This window comes from Colius striatus, chromosome 1, assembly GCF_028858725.1.
Source record: "Colius striatus isolate bColStr4 chromosome 1, bColStr4.1.hap1, whole genome shotgun sequence".
Taxonomy (NCBI): domain Eukaryota; kingdom Metazoa; phylum Chordata; class Aves; order Coliiformes; family Coliidae; genus Colius; species Colius striatus.
Window position 1 is genome coordinate 115418045 of NC_084759.1, and position 25934 is coordinate 115443978.

Consider the following 25934-nt stretch of genomic DNA (forward strand, 5'->3'; position numbering starts at 1 on the left):
ATTTTTTTTTTTTTTTTATCTAAACATATTATGGACTCTATCTTTTCTACCTGAGTAAAGGTTCTAGCTTCTGCTATTTACAAACCTTGCTGTTCCTAGCACAACTTTAACACGAGTTGCCTTGAGAAAAACAGAGTGAGAATTATCCTGAGAAGCTGTTAGCAGAAGCATCTAAGTGTGGCAAATAGAATAATAGAATCATTTTGGTCGGAAAAGACCTTTAAGATCATCAGCTCCAACCACTAACCTAACACTGCCAAGCCGACCACTAAGCCATGTCCCTCAGCACCTAATCGACATGTAGTTTAAACAACCTCCAGGGTTGGTGGCTCAAATACTTCCTTGGGCAACCTGTTCCAGTGCTTGATAACAATTTTGGGGAAGAAACTTTTCTTAATCTCCAATTTAAACTTCCCCTGCTGCAACTTCAGGCCATTTCCTCTGTCCTATCACTTGTTACTTGGGAGAAGAGGTTGACCTCCACCTCGTTACAACCTTCTTTCAGTTAGTTGTAGAGAATAACAAAGTGTCTCCTCAGCCTCCTCTTCTCCAGGCTCTAAACAACTCCAGTTCCCTCAATCAGTCCTCATAATATGTTAAATAAAAGCTTTATTGAAATAAATATATGAGATGAAAAGATACTGACAGGTTAATAACTCCATGGTTAAAGGCAGAAAAACAAGAGTGGGTGAGAACAGTTCATGGGCTGGCTGTAAGATGCCTCACTTGAACCTATTTGCATACCAGATTTGTAAAAGTTCTGTTTCCAGGCTGTATAAAGTGATGTGTTGTGTTTTCAAGAAAGTTATTTCTTGCCACCTAAAACACAGATAGCATAGGAGCTCAAGTCTCTTATCTCAGGCACATAATATTTTGAACCCTATCTATAGCCTTCCAGGGTTACAGGTGTCAGCACTGGCACCAAGCCATGCCCTGAATTTCTCACGGTTAAGTCTGGCCCCTACTGTTCCAGATGCTTCCAATACTACTGCTTGCAAGTGAGTCAATAGGTTGGTCTCCAAGTGCTGGCACTGGAGAATAGAACTTTCAATTGCTTTGTGCTAATTTGTATCTTGGTCTAAGGAAAAAACACGAAGGATACAGTAATACTGAGATCCAATAATATGGTGGAAAAGGTTAGTCTGAACACCAACAAGGAACGATTCTGGCAATAAACCTCCAAGAGTATTTCAGATATGTAAACTTTGCTGATGCTCTTAATTCAGGCAAGAATTGAACTAAGTACAAATCATGCTATAAAAGCGTTGAGGACACTAAGATTTTGCCTCATTTTTCTAAAAGGGTTTTCCCCTTTTTAGGGAAGAATAGTTAATACTATCATTCAGAGCACTCAAAGGGTTATGTAGGAGTCTCAGGTTCAAATCATTAATCTCATGAGCCCTACAAGCACAGCTCAATAATATGTCTAAATACTCACCTGAAAGCAGTCAGTACAGCATGGAAGCAGTAAGGATGAAGGAATAGTACAGAATGAGAATTTGAGTGTGAGTTCCCTACACTGCAGATCCCAGCTCCAACTGTAATTATTTTCTTTTAAGGTATCTAAAAGTTTTACGGGAAACCAATTTCTTGTCCAGACTAGCTAAAAGTTGATAGAGCTGTCAGCCTTAGAACACCTATTTACAGGAGGATATAAGAAATTGGAACACTCCTACCAGCAATGTCCTTTGCAGCCATTCAGGTCAACATGGTTCTATACCACAGTCTCTGACAGACTTTGTCATTTCCCCAAGCCAAGAGCTGCAAAGTCATTTGGCTGAGAGTTTCAGGGTGTAATGTTCCCAAAATGGTAAATGGCAAAATTTACAGGTCTGCACGAAACATCCCAGAGGTATCCAAAAATGTCGTAAACTTGTCAATTTCACAATTTGAACAGAGAAAAAACTGAATACTAAGACAGACAAGTAGAAAAAAAAAAAGAGTGGTTGAGTTTGGAATTTCACCACTGAACTTCTTTCCTAATAACAACAGCAGGAAAAAAAAATCCAAAAAGCTATTTCCAGAGCACCAATCACATTGTTAATTAGCAAGATAATTTGCATGGCCTTTTATGATGTCTTATTCTGCTCTGGCTGTCAGAAGAAGAAAACAGGAAGGGCATTTGGAAACCTTATGAAAAATAACCACAGTTTTAGGGCATTTGGGCTTGAAAAATGTACAGCTGTTGATGGATTAAAACACACACACACAACTCCCATAAACATTCGAAGAATAATAGATGGAAGGAAAATAGGTAATAAGAGAGTGAAAGATTTTGTTTATAGACTTGATTGGTTGACTAGGGTATAATTATGGGACCTGCTTCCAATCCATCCTATGTAAAATAATTGGTGTGTACAGGAGACGGATTTGCTCATAATAAATGGATCTCCTCATGATGGAACAGAATGATATCGGTGTGAATACACTAGAATGACAGCATCATTTAACAGAAGTGATGCCAGAGGGTGGACATTATTAGCTTCAGCATTTCTGAAGGCATGTTATACTTGCAGGCACATCTTACTTTCACACAGGTGTACAAAGTAAAAGAAGTGGCAGACTTATAGATCTGAAGTTTTAAAGGAATTAGTTAGATTACACTAATCTTTCAGCTGCACTGCTGGCAAGCTGTTCCAGGTGCTGCAGAAAGACATGGCTCAGGTAAAATTGTTCATGTCTGGAGAATGTCCTTAGATGTGGAGACCGTCCTTACTGTTCTCCTAGAGCTGAGCCAATCAAGGCACATAAGAATAACAGAGAGTACAAACATCCATTGCTTCCTTCTGCCACTGCACATGCCCCACTCCCCTAAACCCCCAAAAGTTAGGGTTATTCTTTCTAGTACCACTGACTAACAGACTCATGGAGCTACTCTGCTGTTTTCTAGCATGTCTCAAGTTCCTATAGCTGCTGACCAATGTGAAGCTAGATCTGGCTACAACAGAGGCACTAACGGAGTTTTAAAATCTCCTCTCTAGTTCTGAAGCATTGAGTTCAATGCAAGCCCTGCTATCAGCATTGACCTTGTATTTATGAGTCACCCTTGAAAAATTTGGTATTGTGATCACAATTAGAGTAGTTCAGATGCACTCCAAGTTAACATTAACCAAGTTATTTACCACTGTCTGTTAAAAATATTCTCACAGACAGGCTTCATGAAAAACTATCCCTACTGACTCTACCAATCCCTCTTGGGAACTCAAGATCTGGAGATGGTCCTTCTACTTGATAAGGGTGATGTACCGACAGATCAATATTCCAATACTGCCATCACTACTAGTTATTGTTTTTCATGAAAGCAGCGGGCAAGGCTGTTGAAAACAGATCTGGACAGTGTAACGTAATGAACTGAACTCTATACCAAGAGTTAGGACTCCTCAGGTGTATAGATTACTTTTCAGCCTTTTTTTGCTTATTGTTATGTGAAAGAGTACACCTTGCTTATCTTTCTTGGGTGTTGCAGAAAAAAAAAAAAAAAAGATGGCATTATTACTATTATTTTCTCTTGTACATTAGTAGACACAAGTACTGAAAGAAATAAAAAAAAGTTAACTGTTCTGCAGTGTGCAATAAATAGTACTACTATTACTAATGACGGTTGCTGAGCACAAGTTGCAAAAAGTTACTTCATGGTAATATATTATCATCTATACATATATTCAGCAGAAAGAAGTAATAGTATCTCTGTGCAAAAACCATTAAAAAACATATACTGTACAGAAGGAAATGTCGTGAATGATTTGACACAGTAAAGACATAAAATTCTTAGCCATAATTTATTTATTTTTAAAAAATACATGTTAATTTCATTTTTGGGGTCTTCATCCCCTACTTTCAATGTTTGGCTGACAAATCCTCCAAAGGCTAGCATAGATCAAAGTTGTAACTTATATTTTAGTTATCTGCACTCCAAGATACTTGCTCCAATTTGAATTTATTAAGAATTATTAAAAGTATATGTCAGAAGGGAAAGGACATAAAACACAACACAGTTAAGTCACAAGCTTTGCCAAAAGTTAAATAAAAACATTCCCTCCACTAGCTCTCCAAGGAAGAAGGAGCCAAAGCCATCTCTGGAGCACTTCCACTGAAGTCAACAGGGTGTCACAGGGAATACATTTGGCCAATGCTACCTGGCATATGTCCTTTTAGGAAACGTTGTGACTAATTAATAGGCTGGCCATATTACTGTTTTCAGTCTCTCAAGTGCATTGTATCTATTCTGCAGGAGTCACACTAGTAGAAAACCAGCAAAGAATGGCTGACTGCTAACCACTACAGCAGTGAGCGCAAGTAAGATTTTAGTCAGGTGATTTACTCTTCCTTGAATCACACTGGTTTTATTTCCTTGTCTGGAGAACGTAAAAATTTACATTTACATGGCTGATGGTTTCAGGTAAACTTTGGGCTCTGGTCAATAAGCAGGAACAGATATGTGGGTTGGTATGTCATATAACACCCTCAACTTTGCTGCACCAACGCTTGAACTGATTATGGTACAAAGCCTTAATCATGGTAGTTGACAACACAAAATCAGTGATTGTTCACTGCACAGTGATAGTTGAGGTAGCATACAATTTCCATTGTAACAAAGGAGATTTTCAAGCCAGCAGTCGCTTTTTCAGAACTGTTTTTACTGCATTGTTAACTTAAAACATCACCTCCTTCCTGAAGAGGAATATGCAAAGCATTTCCTTCCCATTCATTAGTCTTTTAACACAGATACTACACTATGACCTGCTAGAGGGGGTCAATGCCACCAGAAGGCTTTCAGGAATGGCCACAAACAAGGATGCTCCACCTTATATCCATTTACACACAGCAGCTGTGGGCAGCCTAGTTGTGAAAGCTCTTGTAGCCATGAGCAGCAGGCAAGCCTCATCTTAAGGAGATTCTCAGTCCTACTCATAACATACTGGCTAGTCACCAAAAATCACTCTGAAACTTGCTCTCCTTTTAGACACTTTGTAGGAATAAAAGAAAAAGAATGGAAACAGATGGTGAATACAGGACTGCAACATCCAGAATCACGTCTTTCATCTCCCTACCTGCAGGACCAGCACCATAGAATTGCCTTCTTTCAGAAACTGGTGTGGTCAAAGATCAAAGCGATAAAGTAAACTTGCATCTCAGAAAAGCCACTTCTTTGTAATAACAGCTTTAAAAAATAGCCCCAGGAACACAGTTCTAATTTAGAAAAAAAAAAAATCTGATGCTGAAATTAAATCTAAACAGTAATTAAAAAACAACCAGAGAAATAGGTTTGCAGGTGGATTTTACCCTGCAAATGGTTATCCACATTGTGGCCTACTTATTAACAAGAACAAACAAAAGCAAACAGTCTTCTCCTTTCCATTGCAGACTAGACTTTCAAAGCAGATAAAGATCCTAAGTACATGAGTAAACTCTTACTTGAAAATTGTGCTTAGCTGTCATTGAGTCACATGAATGTGGGTGTGAGAGAAATGGACATATGTTCTGAAAAGCCTCAAGAAATAAATTTGAAATCAAAAGCCTACATATTTTCCCTTACAGAGGAAGAGAATATCAAGTTCAATCTAAAGAATTTTAAGTAGGTACCTAAAAATTAAGACTGTTGTAAGTTAAAACTGTAAAATCACATATTGAACATTTTTTATTCCACAGGTTATTCTCTTCTCCTCCTCAGTATCCTCTGTAGTTGATATTGGAATAAACTGAAACATTGCCAAACTTTGCAAATGGTGTTCACAGTAAAGATGCCCACAGATTCCTGCTGAAAAGCAGTGTATGCTGATGTTATCATTGGTACTTATCCTCATTTCTTTCTCCCCCCATCATCTCTAATCTCAGGAAATAAAATGGAAAGTATGATGAAAAAATGAGAAATCTAGATCACCACATAAATACAACAGGAAATGCAAAAAGAGAGAGCAGCTGACTCTTCACTTCTTCATAATCTATATAGTCATTTAGATCTATACATCATGATCTGAAAATCCAGCTGTGCTCTTTCAATTACACTGTCATCAATAATAAAAACTCTGCACTCAGAATTTTTCATAGTTTTGTTGCCGATACATGAAACAGCAGTGTACAGTTTGTTTCGCCTTCCTATCAAGCGTATGCAAAATCTGAAGCACAGACTCAAAGAAGGAAGATCTGTCAAATAAAGAAAGCATTTTTAAACAACTTGTTTGGTTTTTTGTCCTTCTTGTGTTTTGATTATTTAGACAAGCTAAAAAGACAAAGGGCTATAACAATCACTGTAAGTACTGCTGGTAAAGAAAGCTCATGAGTAAGCTGTATATACAAAACCAACCATGACAGTGGGAGGTATGGTTAGTGTTCATGAAATTTTTTTATTAACCGTGGAGTAGATTTACCAAATACATATTATCAGGGTTCTGCAGGATAAAATGCACAAACAGCATCGCTCAAACAAAGGGCTAACGAGAAGGCACCAGCAGGTGGGAATATGGGAAGTGACAACTGCCTGTAAATATGCCAAGGTGCAGAGAACGACTTGGGAAAGAAATGAACCTGCAGCATGACTCAGAGGAAATTAGCAGAATATAACAAAAGAAGCCTGGGAAAGAAACATCTACTAGAACCTACAGAGAGCTTTGTTGTTTGCACAGCCAACTAAATAGGTTGAGCAAATGCCAGTTGAGTCAAGTGCCATGGAGCTAAGACCCAAGAGACGATGGCAGGATCAACTTCTGCTGATAAAGGGCAGGAGGATGGGGACTGAGACTGGGAACTGTAAATGGATGTGAATTGTCTACACTCACCTAACTTGTTGAATCTCTATGACTTAGAATTGGAGGTTTCAACTGTAGCTTAAACACAGCAGGACAGTGCAAATCCAGCATTAACCAGGGAGTGTTGACATTATTCACCTCCAGTCCATTTCTACAGGTTATTCCAAGGGATGTCTTACTCTAGCAAATTACATGCTGACAAAGAAAGAGGGGCCTTACTGTAATATGGGATATGGGTGGTCCACAAGGCTTTGTGCAACCTTACTGTTTCTCTCCAGCTTTGGAAGCAATACCCTTCAGATATAAATGCCTTCCTCTGTGAAGGAATTGCCTCATGAATGAACTAACTTCACTCAGTTATGAAAGTTCTTATAATACTATGTTATCATGATTGGTCATTAATTAGCATGTTGGACAGATCCCAGTTCAATGAAATACTTTTTACCCCTGTAAGTTCCTCCTGCAGTTGCAGGTATATGCTTTAACTCTTCACTTCACCTGCATGCAAGTGTGTAGCACGTAATTGCTACACACTATGCTAATATTCTTTCACTAAGTAGAATGACCTCTAAAAGTGGGTTATTACTAATCAAAACAGCTACTATGCATCTCCCATCAAAGACAGTGACAGTAAATGACGTAATGATCATAAAGGAGTTGAGAGACTTGCAGGGAATTACGCAATAGACATGCAAAATGTTGAAATGAAAAGGAAAAGCTGAAATAATCATAATGATATTTGTTTTGAAGAGAGACACTGTTCCAAGCATAGTGATTTAACAGTGGATTTCAAGAAAATTAATCTCCTGCATGTTAGTCAGCCTGATTGAATCATCCTGTAAAATTCCACTTAGCTTATAATATTCAATGTTATAACAGCATGAGGAAATTTTCAATCAAGAAACTTGTTTGGAAGACCACATACTAGCTGAAATGCTAAATATAAATATATTATAAACCAATGAATGAAAAGATACTTTAAAATCCATTTAATAGCTCTTTTTTGAGTACTATAAATATTCTATGGTTCTCAGTTGGGGGTTTGAAAAACAGTTGATCCATGATCTACAGAATTGTACTTCCAGTTTCTCATGAGCAAACTTCATTGCCTACAACAGGCACAAATTAATTTGATGTTTCCTTTCAAAATAAACCTGTCTGACAGAAGAAGTTTACAGGATGAGAATCTTGTAAACAGATATTTTAAAGGAATTTACTGAAATTCATGATTCCATGTGTTTCAAGATTAAGCAAAACATAACACTTAACACTTAGTGTTTAAGATCTGGATCTTAAAGCAAAATGTAAAGAAGAGGGAGATGATACTTTTCAAAATATCAGGCTTTAACAGCCTTTGACTTCAACAAAAATTCAGGAAGTTGTCAGAACTTGCATGAAAGCAATATGCTAAAACCCTGCCTTTTCTCCTGTGCTGTTTCTGAGATATTTCAGAAAGGAAGTTTCCTCAGTATAGCTTAATAACTAGAGAATGTAGTACAGAAAGTAGTACAGAAAGTTCTGGAAAATGTTAGCATAATAAATCATGCATACAAGGCAGAATGCTCCCTGGGTAGGTTATTCTTTTACATTTAGAAATGCAATTTGCTGTCAAGTTTTAAGAATATAAGTAAAATAATCACTCCAGACATCTTAAAAGAACAGAAGCCCTGTTGCTGTTCTCTGAAACTATAATTTGAAGAGAAAAAAGGTCCAGCATATTCCTCCTCTGTCACTGAATGTGTTTATATTTTGTAGTTTTCAGAACTGCTTCTTCAGACTCTTATGCCTATACTTTCCCATTCCTGTCGGGTCTCTTATAAACACTTCAGGTAACATGAAAACACTGGCCGAATCTTCGGCACTGGAGTAACAGCTGCTGGCTCACACTCAGACAGCATGAACAGACAGCAGCAGTTTCCTTCTCCAGTTACTTCTGAGATCTTAGGGATTCTTGACAGTGCAGAGAAGTCAGGACTGCGCTAGGAGCTATACACCCTGGTGATGACAAAACGTTTTTCTCTCCATCTGTGTTTTTCATTACTGACATATTTAAATTTCTGGTACTGTAAGGCACAGTCCAGGCCTCGGGCTGTGTAATGAGGTCAGTTACAAAGCTAGTCAGCATGGAAATGGAAAATTTGTCTGTGTTCTCATCTCACTTGTGACACTGGGTTATTGTATCACCTAGTGTAAGTCATCTCAGCTCTCTGCATGTATAAAATGCTGTGAATGATAATACATCTGCATCTCACAGGGGTGCTGCAAAAGCTGATTAATTAATGGGCATTTGTAAAGCATTTTGGGAGCCTTGGATATAACCTGCTCTGTAAAGATAAATTGGGGTGGAGCAGGGAGAGTACTTTCTTTTTTACTTTCTAGATTACTTCAGTTTCCATTTTGTTTCTCTTCACTATTAATGGAGTGGTATCCAAAACATGAGCATTGAAATAGAGAAGAGTCAGTTTAGCAGCTTGTTCTATATAATTCATAATGAGACGTGATTTCTCTTTGCTGCAGCAGTAGGAGTCTGTAATATAACTTCATCATGCACTAATGTTTTTGTTGGTTTTTGCTTGTTTTTTAATAGACTGAAGTTTTATGGAGGTAGAAAAATAAATACCTTATCAACTACTTATAAATCTTAAAGTCAAGAAAGCACTTTAAGAGACCTAGGCAAACTACATTGGTGCAGCTAAGAAAAGTGTAATTACAAAGATGATATTAATAGAAAATAAAAAGCCTCAAAAACCTTGACTCTCCAACTCTCTCACAGACCAGCTTACTCTACAATCATTACAACTCCCTCCTGCACAGGTAAGAAAGGAGACCTTTGAGGGAGATACATTGACCATGAACTCTTCACAGATAATCAGTAAAAGTTATTTAGCACAGATGTTGCTGTAATTGTGAGATACTGGGAAAATCAATGTTTAATGGCAGACTCCCAACTCCACCCTGGCAATGCTCTTGACTTAACATCACCAGGCTAGAATTTAAAACACGTAGAATAAAATTGGCCAAGATAAGTCCTCTAAAGTTGTTATAATCAGTCACAATATCCCATGTTTTTTTTGATCCCCTAGTCACCCACAGATAAATAGACTGCGATTTATATCCATGTACTTCTAACCTTTGCTATCTACTGCAAGTTTAGGGGCAATGCTTTTTTAAAGTGCTGTGCATACATGTAATATTAGTCTTTGGGTAGGAACTCTTTTTCTGTTTTGTTCAGATGGTATGTATCACAGTGCATGTTGTTTCAGTATGAGGAACTATCCTAAACGTTGAGAATCTCAGACAGCCATTATTAATGAAACACGTAATCGTAACACTTCAGTGAAAAGTGAGTACAGAAGCAAATGCAGAGGAATAAGTGGTACAAAATTGGTAAAATATTGTCAGTGTAGCACTCTACTTCTACTGGTTTTTCACAAAGGACGAAGACGTTGATAACATGGGTGACATAATTCATTCTTTGTTTCATTTAACAATAACATCCTAAATGCAATCCAATAGAATTTATTTCCCCTCTCATTCTCACACATGGTCTCACTCTCTTTCTCGCATAAATAATATATGTGTAGAAGAGATGTATACAGCAAATAAAATTTTATTAGCTTTGAGGCATTCCTACATGGCATACAGGAGTCTTACCAACAATTCACAGATGCACACACAACACAAAGGGGTAAAATGTAATTTGTAGGGATGACTGACTGATCTGTATCCATCTGTACATTCATCCCAGGACAAGCATTCCATCTGCTGCAGATGTTAGCTACAGGGGTTTTGCAATACCATCTTTCAAGGCAGGGACCCATCCACAGTATACCTAAAGGGCTGGCTAAGAGAGAGAGAGTTACAAGGGTAGTTGAATTGCACAGAAGGGCTTTAAGTGGGTCAGCCATCCAGCTGCAGAACAGCGTGACATATTCCATCTAAATTAACAACACTTAAAACCTGCATAATCAGTGACAGCTCTGAGAGGAAACGTCCTCTGCAAAGGTTTGCTTTTCTTTGATGTTCATATTCAGAAGCAATTCTGTTTATAGCGGAAGGACTGGGATCTTGATCTATTCGTTGCTTTATCCTCTTGAGTTCCCTGCATAGAAATGTTTACGTGTGTGACCTGTCTGCCTGAACTTTATTGAATTCCTCTCCTTTTTGGTCCCCATGCCCTGTACATCTAAGAGTTTGTTGGCTAAAATACTAACACAATTGACCAGTTTTCCTATCTGCTGCCTCAAAGGCTCATGGTTCGCCTGTTGCAACAAAGGTAGTCTCTACTGAGACATACACAAGTACATACTCGGAACAAAAAGAAGACAAACAGACCTGAACTAGTGCTTCAAAACAGCAGCTGCAGTAATGAACCACACAGGACCCCAGCCTATGGAGTACAGCACAACATTTTTGCAACCTAGAACTTGAGTACCTTCCAACGCGCTACGACACAAAGTGACTAATGTCTGCCGTGTGGTTTTCTTTCTCTTTCTCACACCCACACCCACGCACACATGTCCACACTGTGTGACTTACGAAAAAAAACAAACCTGTCAATGCAATATGTCTAAAAGCTGAGGGAGTGAAAAAGAACTTGGACACATTGATGGCCACATTTTACTGATAACAAAAAAAGCTACTGTTTTGCACCCTTCTTTTGGGGGAGTAAGACATTTCTAAAGGTAAGCCAAAACTCCAGGCTGTTTCTGCCGTGGTAATAGTTACATTCTTCAGTACAAAAGAGTAGTATAACATGAAATAAAGAGACATATAAGGAAAATATGTCTGTAATACAATGCTTTGCATGTGGAACCTAGTCTCACAACTAGTATCTTATTCCAAAAGGTACATCACAAACTTTTGGGGAGTATTCAAGAACTAGAATTTATTTCAATGGGCATAGTTTTGTTACAATCTAGCTGTCACAGAAATATTTGGGTAGAGCAGGGCAGTCAAGTGATTAGGAAATTTCTAGCTGCTGACCTCTTCCTTATGGAACTATTCATACAGAGAGGTATAACTTTCTTGTTCCATTTTAGGAATAACAGATTAGCCAGTGACGTTATATCTCTGAAGTGATTTCAAAAACCCATCCAAATTTGCCAGAATTTCTCGTCTAACAAATAAACCATTCACAATCATCAAAAGCTCTGAAAGAAATGATTTTGCCCAGTAATTTTCCTTTGTCACAACTAGAACTCAGTAGGACTGGTTCACAGAAAGTTCTTCAAATGTTTTAGTCCATGTTCAGTAGGATTTGAAATAAATGGGTAAAATTATTATCAAATCAATGAAAAGAAGAAACACTCCAGGTCTTTTAGCTGCTCTCAGATACTGAGCAGTATATTACCAGCTGTCAGGATCAAAGCTTAGCAGGAGTTCCTAAAGGGGCAAGCGACTACATAGTGTGACTGCTGATTACACCTTCCTCAGACAGTCTTGAAATGGGAACATTATTAAAACAGGATTATTTTAAGGCTGTGTGTCTCCATCAGGCTGAACTCATGCAATAAAAGCTGTAGTTAATGGCACAAGAAAACTTGCAGGCTGAGGAATAGCTTGGTGTACCCTCCATCTCTATCTTTGATCAGAAGGATTCCAGCCAGAATATTTAGTTTGGAAATATGGATGCATGTTACAGGATACTTGCTGGTATTTTGTACATTTGCTTTCTTTCTGCAGTTAACTTGTCAAAATTGGACTCATGCTGCTCTGCAAGCATATCCACCACGGTGGCCAACCCAACATGCCTGTGAAGATGGGTGCTACACTCACCGGTGGTCCTGCTGATGCCAGGGGTGCAGTGGAGCCCAGCAGTGCCTGTGTTGTGGTGTAAGCAGCAATGCTACAGTATAAGCAAGTGAAGGGATGCAGTATAGCTCTGTCCTGGCTGAAACACATTAAACCCATTTTGCTTGTCTACATAGGCTTACATTTCTGCCACCATTGAATGCCACAGCAAAACTCTTCTTGCTGTCAGAATAAGGCCAAATCCCTGACAACGGGGGAGTTTTAAAGAGTTTAAAATTTAAACTAGAACATTAAAAAGTTTCTAGTATCTCAGAGAACGCCCCTCGTTTAATCAGGATCATTGCAAAGAACAGCAAGCTTTTATAAAATGTTTTGCTTCCTTTCTGTCAGAAATGAAATTAAAAGATTGAGGAAAAGAAAGTAAACAGGAAAGAGGGAAAAAGTATTTTTATTCCCTCCAAATCTAGGAAGAGTTCTTTGTTTGTAAGTGAGGAAAAAAAACCCATGTCTAATCCCACCAAATAAGATGACACTGTTATCTTACCCAAGACACTGTGTAGGATTGTAATGGTGTTTCTGTTCTCTACTATTAAAAAAGTATTTTGTGAAGCTGCTTCTACCTACTGCTTCCAAGGAAGGAGGTCCACTTCCCACAGGACTCTAAAATTTCATTAAAAGTCTCTCACTTGACTCCCAAGTTTTAGTACAGTTCTAATCCACTTATCTTTCAATATCTGATAGGAAACATCCCGAGATTCACAGAATCACATGATATATATATGGAAAAGACCTCACACATTTTCTGCATAAGTATACTGTATGTTTAATACTTCTCTTCAAGTCTTGTTTTAAATATTTCAAGTGATAAAGCTCCCACCACATCCCTTGGGACATTATTAGGCTCATAAATCTCACTGTAGTAAAGTTTTTCAAAGTTATACCTCCTAAACTTCCTCTTGAGTTCACTTCATTCATCCCCTTATTATGCCAAGGAGTTCTTTACTTTATGGGTACTCTCTTCCAATGTCTGTAGACTTTCCAATCGGCCAGTCTTCCATTCCTTAAGCAAACCACAGCTGCTTACCTTAATTTTATCTTGTAAAGCAATCCTTCCAGTCCCCTCAACCTTCTCACTGCTTTCTTTTTTAATAGTTTTCTGGTACTAGAGTGCAGTAAGGTTATCCTTCTGTTTGTAGTCCTTCTGAACAGAATTCCAGTCTGTACAATTACAGCACGGGATTTCAGAGTTTAACTTTTTTCCAAAAATAAACAAAACAAACTCATATATTTTTTCCCTTCTGTGTATGTTTCAGAATTATAATTAGATTTATTAGCACTTGCGACTGTTAGTGAGAAGCCAAATCAATTTCTTCTCTATTTTTATTATCATTTCTGCACTGCCCAAATTGTTTCAGTAACTTTTGTACTATGAAATACAAAACTCCTCACCACTGATGTGACTGAGTTCAGACTGAGAGGTTCAAAACATCATTTCTACCATTGCAGACTTCTCTGATGTTCCCTACATAGAGAGGCAAAGTAACCATTACAATTCCATGCTTGCTTTGTGCTCACTTCCAATAGGAGCAAACTGTGCTTCTTGACCCATAACTGAAGCAATCTCAAAACCACATCCCAAGCACGCACATGGATATGTTCACTTTGGTGTTTGATCCTAAAGCAGAACAAGTCCAGTCTGAACTGAATCATTGCTTTGCCCAAACCCCATGACTTTTCTGTTTTACATTTCTGAAACAATGCTAAAAATGCCTTCCCACTGTTAGCTTAATGCACAGCAGTATAGTTAGCATACCTCATCAGAGCGCAAGAAGTGTAAAGCTTTAGCGAGCTTAAATACATACGAAAACCAGAATGAAAGGAAATGTGTGAAGATACTCTAGTAAAAAGGCAACTTTCTACCTGAGCTACAATATTTCTAATTGAGTAAGCCACAATGTCTTTGATAATTTCCACCTATTATAACAATTCTATGAGGAAAATGGGACCATCTGTTTTAGTACAAATATACGAGTTAAACATCAAAGTGAAAAAAATGTAGAACGTCCTAGAATCTTGAAAATTTAAGGAAAAAAGTCAACTATTTTATTCAAAGATTGGTCTAGAAGCAGTTTTCAGGTTTCTATGCAAACAGTTCTATAAAAGACACCCCTATTTCTTCGGTCTGCTTTTTTAATTATGTAGTTCTCTACTGGAAATGTCTCACTATGACACCACTTCTTCCCAATCCACTCACATAAAAAAAATAATTTCATAAGAACTTTAATATTTGTGAAAGGCAGTGATGATGTTTTGGTGATATTGCTGAGCAAAGCTCATTTGGGAAGAAAAGGATATAATGAATAACCACGTATAATGCAGCAAAAAGGGACAGGAGAAAAAGATGCTTACAGGAAAAAGATAAATCAAAAGCAGCTTGCCAGAATTTTAGCAGCACATCACATTCCACTCATTGGTCAAGTCCAATTACACTGGCCTTGAAACCCTATGTCATACATCACTGTTAATTAGTTACTTATAATTTCTCCCTTTTCTTTGAAATTACACTGCAAATACATAACTTCACATTCAGTCATGGATTCAGATAAGCTTTGAAATACAAACACAGCCTTAGCCAAAACCCAGAAGTATGTCTGAACCTTCTTCCCCCATTACATCTACTGGGTCCAGCTTTCTGGTACTGAAGCAAAATTTGCCTTGACACAGGTAAGATTTCAGAAGGTATAAACCTAAGTTAGTTCAAAGTCTAACAATACACATTTCAATCCTCCTCCAGGCAGATACTTGGATTCTTTTTCATATCAAATCTAAGCATCTCCCTGGAATGTTTATTTAATGACCTTAGCTTTAGCATCAAGAGATTAATCAGTCAACTGTAAATAACTCCAGACTGTCCCCAAGAGTTTAAATTTTTTTCTGAGAAACTATAAGCAAACAATACACAATTGCTTAGTTTTTATTCTGAGGGCCCCTGTAGGAAAAAAGAAATGTTTGGACAGGGAAAAAAAGCTAATCCCAGGTGTAATCACCTATGTTCATTTTGTCACTTCAGCATCTCATTTAGTTTATACCTCTGATAGATGGATATTTCATTCATTATTTCCTGTCTTCTAATCCAAATACCAAAATGGCTAATTCACTTTGGAAGAGCCTTTATTTATGACTCTATTCCATCCTGTTTTAATTTCAGGGGGTGGGACCGGTAATGTTTTTTTTAATAGGTTTCTTTTAATGGACTGCAGGATATTGTTGTAAGGTCACTGACCACACTGACAGGAGAGAAAGGACTGTGAATCTGTATTATTTTCAGGTCACTGAGTGACTAGGAGAGAATGGTCTGTGTCTGAGAAGTGCCAGCGTTCATTATTCTGCATAGGTCTGAGTGACCTTTCATTTCCACTGTCCTTCCCTACCTCTACTTGTAAGAGTCTCCTCTATTTTCAGTTTTTCCTCTCCATCATACATTTTCAGCTGTAAACGCCTCATTCCAATAAGGAATATTGTCAGGAGTCTGAATTAGTTTATTCAGGGTTGGTTTTGTCCCAGGCCTTTCCCCAGTTTGGTTCCCAAATCCTTCTCGGTCACCGTCATGCATAACTTATGCAGCAGCACTGTACAGGTGCCTACGGCAAACAGCCATATGGCTCAAGCTAACCCTGGGTGAATAGCTACTGCTCAAGCAGTTACCTTAAAGCACTGTGTTCACTAACAGATAGAAGTACAACTTATTTTTCAAATATTACAGTTTCTCCAGAACACTCAGCTACTGTGAAGTTTGTTTTTTAATTTAATGGTTGTTCCTATGATAGGAAAATGCCTAAAATAGAAAATGACTTTGCGGCAAGAACACAAACTACAGTGGTCTGGGCTAGGTGACAGTGATAACATAAGAGAAGAATTGACAAAAAAAAGATCTGCAGAGAAATAAATTGAGAAGAGTTGGCTGGAAGAAATCAAGATCAAGGCTCCCAAACTGTTTTCAAGCAAGAGATTGTTCTCAGTCCTCAGCACTGCTTGCAGTTTACCTTATCATCTATCCTTTCAAAGACAAAAGTGATGTTTCTCTGAGCACCATTTTGCAAGTTCATGAAAATCTGGAAACCTGCTCTTTCTGAAATATGAAAATTGTTTCTTCTAAATTGTGCATTTAAAGAAGCGGGTCATTTAGTCTATATAAGTGACACAAGGCACATCAGAAAAATTCGCTTTTCTTAAGTATGAGATGTTTGGGACAGTTGAGAAAGATCAAGTGCCAAGAAGAAATAGTCTGGAAATCAAAGGGCTTATGGCAGCAGAAGAAAGATTAACAGGCTCAAAGCTTTTGGGTGAAAGGTAAGACAAGGTAATTATCCAGCAGGTAAGTCAATAGAGAATGTAAGGACTCACATCACAAAGTTTTATTGTTGCAAATCATTGATTGCTTACACACAATGCTATTAACTTTAATTCCACATGTTCATCATCACATCTGTCATTGGGGGATTGGTTCGTTTTTTAAGACACTCACACATTACAGCCACTCCATTTCACAGTAACAGCAATACTACATAATTCGTCTGTCACTTCAGGCAGTGTTCTGTAGGTGTCTTGACCTGTAAAAAGAGATGCAATAAAGATGTAGAGCAGTGTGACTCTGAAATCTAGTGTGTCAAGCCCTGTGGCAACATGCTTTCAGTGCTGAATTTCTCCAGTTCAAGATGATCCTTCAGTGAAAGGGAGACGAAAAGGAAAAGTTTCTGTCCCTGTTGCCAATGATCAAAATCATGAGTTTGCTAGGGACTGTTACACAGACAGATAGGTAATTCCTAGACAGAGGGCTCCATGGTTTTGAAGAATTTTAAAAATTCTGCACAGCTCAGAGACATGTGACCTTCTGCATTCACCAGGCAGTGTCTCTTAAAGGAGTCAGACATTAGCCTACGCAAGCTGAAATTAGACAAGATTGAACATCTGACATCTGTCTGTACACTGAAGGTCTGACAACCCACAGGGCAATCACATTTTCAAGGGCAGCTGTTGAGAACCAAACCATCATAACCTAAATGCGGTCAGTGCAGCTGATCAGGGTGTTATGCAGCAACTTTTTCTTTCTATGAGCATAGAAAGTCAGTCAGACTTTTCATGGATCAATGGAAATCCATGAAAAGAAAAACAGAGACAGAGACTGTAGGTAAGAAAATACTATTGTGCTTTAAACAGCAATACTCAGAATAAAGTAAGTTCTCAAGTATGTGAATGAGATGCCTAGTGTACTTTAGCCTCTTTCCTTATTACTTTGCTCTTTTACAAGACTGATCTTTTCTTCCAGAAATAAGAGTGTAACTATTTCAAAGCTCGATGCAGTCACAAAGAGAGTTCACCAGAATACATTAAAGATGCTTTTTCGTCTCTTGCATGACAGTTGCTATTACTATTGCAGCAATGAGGAATGGGGAAAGTAGACACATACAGAGTCTAACATTTTAGGCAAACCACATTAACCGAAACAAAGCCCATTGAGGCTCTTAGGTATAAATGCAAGACAGGAGGCGATCCTTTTTGTCTTTGAAATCATCTATTAAAAAAAGAATAAAAACTAAACTTCTTATGAATCTAGCTATAAATGTCCCAGCGAGCCAATAATATGACATGGAGAGGAAGGAAATAATTCAGTGTTGGAAGACACAAAGTAAAGCATCAGCTAAAGTCAAGTAGTTTCCCAAGGTATAATCCTTCTGTCCTGAATATTACAATGATAAACTTACAAGTTCAGCCCAAGAAAAGAAAAGCTGGTCAGGAAAGGCCGGGGTTAGGAGACCTATGCAGATAGTATTTACTCTCATAGTCTGACATACAAAAAGGACTTTCAAGGTCTCTAAGAATGAGACACCTGCCCAGGAACAGGAGTTTGAGAATATTTCCCTGATAGGGGTAAATGTTTTCTGCTGCTTGGAGTTCAAATTGCAGCTGCGTAGGGTCTGGTAATTTTGAAACAAGCTTGAATGACTTAATGACAAGTAACAATAACATGTCTGATCACCCTTGCCTTAACTTCAACATTTGTCAGTATCTGGTCAGTTAGAGAATCAGGGCTGCAGAAGGAAAAATAAGGTTTCCATGGGAAGAGAAATATTATGATCCCTTACTTCTGTCAATTAGATACTCCAAAAATCACATTAACTGCCAGATCCTAAACCTTAAAAACCATCTCATTCCCTTGGGTGATATACAATATGTGAATTCCTCATGCTAGAAAGAGTAAGCAGCTAATTTAGTTCCCATCACGACTATTCTAATATTGCATGACTGACAAAGACATTATCCAGACCAAGTGAACAGGGAAATAATTGTCCAGTCTTGACTTTCCATCTGAATTTCCATTTAGCCCTCCAGATGTAATCTGTTCATGCTTTCCACCAAAACCTGTCTCTGCATTAACTTCTATCCAGAATTCTTAAGAACAATGAGTAGTAATGAAAAATAAGGAAGAATGGTACATATTCTGACTTTAAGGCAAAAAAAACCCCAAACCAAACTAACATCCTGATGCTCCCCACCCTCCAAAAAATTTATCTAAATCATTAAAGGAGGAAAAGGAGGTAGGAGGCCACCATGGGTGAGCAAGGATCTGCTGGGACAACTCAGGCAGAAAGCAGCCATCTATGAGAGGCGGAAACAGGGGCTGGCTTCTTGGGAAGAGTATAGGAACATTGCCAGGGCATGCAGGGGTGCAACTAGGAAGGCTAGAGCCCTTCTAGAATTAAATTTAGCCAGGGATGTTAAGGACAGTAATAAGGCATTTTTCAAGTATATCAGCAGCAGAAGGATGACGAGGGGGAATGTGGGCCCGCTGTTAAACACAGAGGGTGCCCTGGTGTCTGAGGATGCAGAGAAGGCCGAAGTACTGAATGCCTTCTTTGCTTCAGTCTTTATGGCCAAGGCTGACCCTCGAGAAGCCCAGTCTGGCAAGGATAACATGATGGCCAGGACAGCAGAGGACTTGCCCTAAGTGGAAGAGGAAGAGGTTAAAGACTTCTTGGCCAAGTTTAAAGTTTGTAAGTCAACGGGATGCATCCTAAAGTGCTGAGGGAGCTGGCTGATGTGATTGCTAAGCCTGTCTCCATTTTTGAACAATTATGGAGGACAGGCAAGGTGCCTGATGACTGGAGAAAGGCCAATGTCACTCCAGTCTTCAAAAAGGGCAGGAAGGATGACCCAGAAAAGCACAGGCTGGTCAGCCACACTTCCATCTCTGGAAAGGTGATGGAACAATTCATCCTGAATGTTGTCACTAAACATATGAAGGAAAAGATGGTTATCAGCGTGAGTCAAAATGGATTCACCAAGGGCAAATCCTGTTTGACCAACCTAATAGCCTTCTATGAGGGTATAACCAGCTGACTAGATGAGGGGAGAACAGCTGACGTCATCTACCTTGACTTCAGTAAGGCTTTTGACACAGTCTCCCATAACATCCTTCTCAGAAAGCTCAGGTAGTGTGCCTTGGATGAGTGGACAGTGAGGTGCATCGAGAGCTGGCTAAATGATAGAGCCCACAGGGTGGTGATCAACGGCACAGAACTGAGTTTGGAGGCCTGTGGCCAGTGGGATTCTACAGCGATCAGTTCTGGGGCCAGTCTTGTTCAAAATCTTCATCAATGACTTGGATGAAGGGACAGAGTGTACCCTCAGCAAGTTCACAGATGACACCAAACTGGGAGGACTGGATGATTCCCCAGAAGGCTGTGCTGCCATTCAGTAGGATCTCGTCCGGCTTGAGAGCTGGGCAGAGAGGACAATAAGGACAAGTGCAGAGCCATGCACCTAGGGAGGAACACTCCATGAAGCAGTACAGGCTGGGGATTGACCTGTTGGGGAGCAGCTCTGAAGAGAGAGACCTGGGAGTCCTGATTGATAATAAACTAAATATGAGCCAGCAATGTGCCCTCATGGTCAAGAAGGCCAATGGCATTCTGGGATGCATCAAGACTGTGGTCAGCAGGTCAAGGGAACTTCTCCTCTGCCTCAGGAGATCAGGGGACCGGAATATCTTTCATATGAGGAAAGACTGTGGGATCTCGGCTGTTTAGTCTAAAAAAGAGAAGACTGAGGGGAGATTTTATTAATGTTCACAAGTATCTAAATGGTGGGTGTTAGGAGGGTGGGACATCCCTTTTTTCATAGTACCTAACAACAGGACAAGGGGTAATGGGATAAAGCTGAAACACAAAAAGTTCCACTTAAACATAAGAAAAAACTATTTCACTGTGAGGGTGAGGGAGCAGTGGAACAGGCTGCCCAGAGAGGTTGTGGAGTCTCCTTCCTTGGATGTCTTCAAGACCCGCCTGGACATGTTCCTATGCGACCTGATCTAGGTTGACCTGCTTCTTCAGAGAGGTTGGACTAGATGATCTCTAAAGGTCCCTTCCAACCCCTACCATTGTATGATTCATTCTATGATTACTTTTGATTGTAAAAATGAAAACCCAAATTATTTTTCTGGAATTAAATTTTCCAATTTCTGAACTATTTAGAAACATGACTTGAAAATATAAAACTAACAGGTGCTAACATTACCTATCATCATTAAATTATTTAAACTGTTCCACTAATCAGTACACTAAAAAAAGAAACAAACAAAACAAAACAAAAAGCTCAATCACCAAAAAATATTCCAAATGAAGGATTATTTGGGAGAATAAGCAAGTTGTGCTGTAACATTGGCATCTCCCTTCTAGCCACCCAGCAGAACGCCGTATACCTACCAATGAAAGCATTGAACCATCAAGCTGGGATTGATACCTTCTCAGAGCCCTACAAACCTACCCATGCTGAAGCCTTGACTCATTTCTAGTTATAGAGGTCTTATATGTGAAGAGGCTGTGGAGAAAGATGGGAAGGAGATTCAATTCTGTATGATGTGCAAGAACAGTGACACTAAGTACATTTCTAAAATCAAATAAAGGTCTTTCAGGTTGATGAGACCAAGAGCTGAGTTCTCTGTAGAGAGCACTGAGTCTGTTTGTGGCCTTAATCCACACCATTTCTTCTGAGGCAGAGATATAGCTTATTGAAGAGATTCTGCCCGTCATTTCTGTGTAGAAGATGAAATGAGAAAAGCATTTCATGGCTGCTTTTTCCTTCTCCAAACTAGACATAAATGAAAACAAGGAGGGGAAAAAAAGCAGCACTAGACGAAGTAATATGAGGCAGTAAGGAGTCTTTCATAGAGTTTCTCTTCCAACCTGTCTTCCTCCTCCAGAACCCCTCTTTTACGAGTGTAAACACTGTTGGTTATGTAGCCATGGGTTTAGGTTGCAGTCACAGCCCAGGTCCCTAATTTTGAATACCATCATATAATCTATTAGTCTGAGAGTGCTTAAAGAAAGTCTCCTTCAAACACCAAACTAAAAGGTCCACAGGAGTCTGATGAAATAAAAACATGGTCCCACAGTGGTATCTTAAAAAATTAAAAACTCTTCAGTAAAAAGATGCAGTAAAGAAGATAAAAATTTTCTTTTGCTCCATTTTTCTTGCCCACAAGAGTTTGTTTTCCTTTGCATAAAAATAACTTCATTGGAGAAAGTGAATTGTGGGCAAAGTTCTCTAACAGCAAAAACAGTTTTAGATTCAATTTTATTTCTGATGCTCAAATTCTATTCCTTCTCTGGCCTTCATATCCAGTCACCATGGCAACAAAAGTGCTGAAAAATCCTCTGCTTATTTGATAATCATTTAATCATTTAACAACAAAAGAGATGGAGAAGGGTAGAGTAGTGTGAAACACCAAAAGGAAAATAAACTCTGGTATAAAAAAGCCCATAACAACTAAACCCCACCCCCATCACCTAAACACTATTTAAAAAAACCCAAAAAACAAAAAACCAACAAAACCACCAGAAGTAAAGAGAAATGGTTTACAGGATCTCTGTGCCCACATTTCCATACTGAAAGTAGGTTTAGAGTTTCTCATATGTTCCTTCAGATACCATGGTGTCATTTTTTTTGTTGTTGTTCCCCAGGGGAGCCTGCATGCTATTTGAAATGTCCTTTGAGAAACTAAAAAAATTCAGAGAAAAATCCAGAGAATCTGTGTTAAGAGTTCAGAAGATGAACAGTGAGCTAAGGACATTCCTAACTAATAAAACCCACACTCTGGAGTTTATTTTATTTCTTCCTTGTCAAAAAAAAGGAAGTCTGGGCCTATACAGGTATTTCAATAAGTAATCTCTGAATGTTGAACATAATCAACTAGGAAGATGCCCTAGCAGAAATAACTGCAAATTTTAAGCAGCAAGGTTTATGCTCCCCTGATAGTGACAGCAGTGTTCTTGGGCAGATGACAGCCTGGATCAGGATTTGTTCCCTCTCCTAGAAGAGTAACAATATTACAAGCAATTTCCCATCAAGATGGAAAGTCTCCTGCCAAGCAGATAAAAAAAGTTTACCACAGCATGTCCTTGCCCCTGACACCTACTTAAGATGAAGCCCAGTTCAGCTCTGAATACAGTGGCAGTTATCTCTTTCTGTACCTGGGGTGGAGCTACAGGATGAATGAGAGATGGAAGTGAAGACATCAAATGAGGTTGTATGCAATACAGTGCACTGGCAATGCTGAGAGTGCACAAGCTACTACAGGAGAAAGCAACAATGTTGAATCTCGTCTGCAGCACAAGTGCTCAGTTTCCAGACATAGGACATGATGCTCTTGTTCATATCAATACCTCATCTGTGATTAAAAGATTAATTAATATTTTTTTAACGGCTTCTTTGTACCTTTATCCTCCCAGAAAAAAAACCCCAAAACAACCCCCTCCCCAAACCCCTCCAAACAAATCAATAAACATACATAAAAGACAGTCCATTTACCAGATCATCCAAGTCAGTTTTCTACCCATCCATCTATATATGGATATAGAAGCCATCAAGGGAATAAGTGATTTAACTTACACCTTGCCCTTACGTTGAAAACTGGATCTATCTTGACAGCATTTCATTAAGCAATGGTTTATCTGTTCGAGTTAACTGAATCGGAATGGGAATTATTTTAAAATCTCTGTGCTAAAAGTCAACAGCTCATGCGTCACACCAGTAGCCCATTTGATACGGGAAACTGCAAATGGTTAGATGTTCTTGATGTACCCTTAGCAAAATGTTGATTCCTAGAAAAAGTGGTGAGGAGAGGGAAAAAAATTGTGTGACAATCTTGGCTACTCATGCCTGCCAGAGAAGACCTACTTTGTTCTTTAATGGATATTATTGCAGATATCTTATGAAAAACATCTTCCAAGTATGTCTCTAACAGAGAATGGTATAGAAGTTTTACATGGCACTGAACTGATAAGCCTCTCTCTCTCTCTATATATATATATATATATATTTAAATGCTATTTCTCAGTTATGAATCAAGTATCTTCAGGGTTTTAAAATTATTTATAATGATTTCTTCGAGGTGCCATATCACTGTGGCATCTCATCATTCAATGTGATTATCCAAATATGCCTGTTAGGGATGAAAACTACATTACTCCCAATGCAAAAAGAAATGGAACTCCACACTACAAATTTCTCCTTCAAAATCAATATATATGAAGGTCAGTAGGACTGCTAGGAATAGAAGCCTGAGTTTTACCTATATTTTGCAGTGCTTTCGATAAAAACCTCCTCTTTTTGGTGTAATGGAGGGATGGTGAGCGTTCATCATCCTCAGAGTTTATCTCAAAAGGATCTTCTTCATTTATGCTTTCTATTTAATTCAGCAAAGTTTCAATGTGGATCGATATCCATTGACAGCATTGACAATCCATTGCCCAACAAACCAAAATATCAAATAAGAAAAGTCTAGATCTAGGAATCTTTGGATTTAACTCCTAATCTCAAATAAACAACCAGATATGACTTTTGGTTTTGTAGCTGTCTAGATTTATCTTGCTTCATATAGTGCAATTTTTTTCTGAAACCCAAGGATGTGTCAAATTCTTGTCAGAGATGTTGAGGTGCTCACAAGGGCAGACACAGATCCATGATAATTTTTCACCTAATCTTCAGTCCTTACTCATATTTATGTAACACTGATGTGCTTAAGGGTTCCTAAAACCGCTTTCCTTAGTATCTATCCCTGACCTGATACACAGAAGTACAGCAAACAGACAAGTCATATTGTACCATGACCATTCAAGTACAAATAACCATTCAAGTAGTGTTCTCCTGCCAGAACCCATATGCTTCACACTTCCAAAACTCACTGAAGAATTTCAACTACAAATTGTCTCAATTATTTCAAAACCTGAGGATAATGCCATAAGAATGTTAATATTCAGTTTTATGCAATTCTAGAGCAAGATCTAATTGATAACTTCCCAAGGAAGGCAAGCTACAGTAAAAAATGAGATTTGTAAATTCTTATTAAAGTCTGTTGTGCATGTGAGAGCTAGTCAAACAACTGTTCAGATAAAACAGACAAGGTGGAGGGATCAGAGTGAGCACTGAGATTTTCAGGCTACCATTGTAGTGTGTCGATTCACACTGTGACCACCAATGCCAGCAAGGGATTATATGCCTATAATGAGATGCAATTTGTATAAATAAAGAACCCATAACCAAATTCCAACATTATAGTTCCCAGATACGTGTGCTGCAAAGCCGTACAGAAATACACCATTCAGTCTTAGCTAACTCATTACACTTTTTGGCAGCGTAAAGTATCCCATGTGAACTCAATGCTATGTGTTAATAAAGTGTTGGTATAAATCAAGCTACATTCTTTAAAGTCATTTTGCATCTTTTTGCATTGCATTATGTTGTGATATATAGACATTCCTTGCCTTTCCTCAAACACATGTAGATATCTATTTAGTCATGAAAATCTCTACATTTTTTATTTTACTTTTTTTACCTTTCAGTCTTCACTTTGAATATTCTAGTTTTTCCTGCTACTCTTCACCAGATTTCTTCCAATCATTTTCTACTGACTCATATATGTGAGAAGGAAGAGGCAGATTCTAAACAGAAAAATATACTCCTCTTGCAAAAAAAAACCTCAAGCAATCCATGAACAATTTAATCTACACCCAAAATTTTTAAGGTGAGAAAAAAACCCAATCTTGTCTTTTGTTTTGTTGGGGTTTTTTTTGTCTTTTGGGCTTTGGACCTTAAAAGTACAACTAAGTCTGAATTCCCAATACCAGGTCAAAAAAAAACCAAACCCAACATAAAACATATAGATTTTCTTACCTATTAATTTTAGTCTAGAAATCAGAGCTTTCAGGAGATCACCAGATCATGCAGCAACCGGGCTAAACTCAAAAGGAAAAGGCAGAAGTAGTAATACTCCACACCTGACTCTGTAGCTCTGGAGGAAGAGGGCAAATAAAGGGTAAGGAAGAACAGGAAACACAAGGTTAAATGCAGCCACTGAATTCTTTCACCTACTGCTGT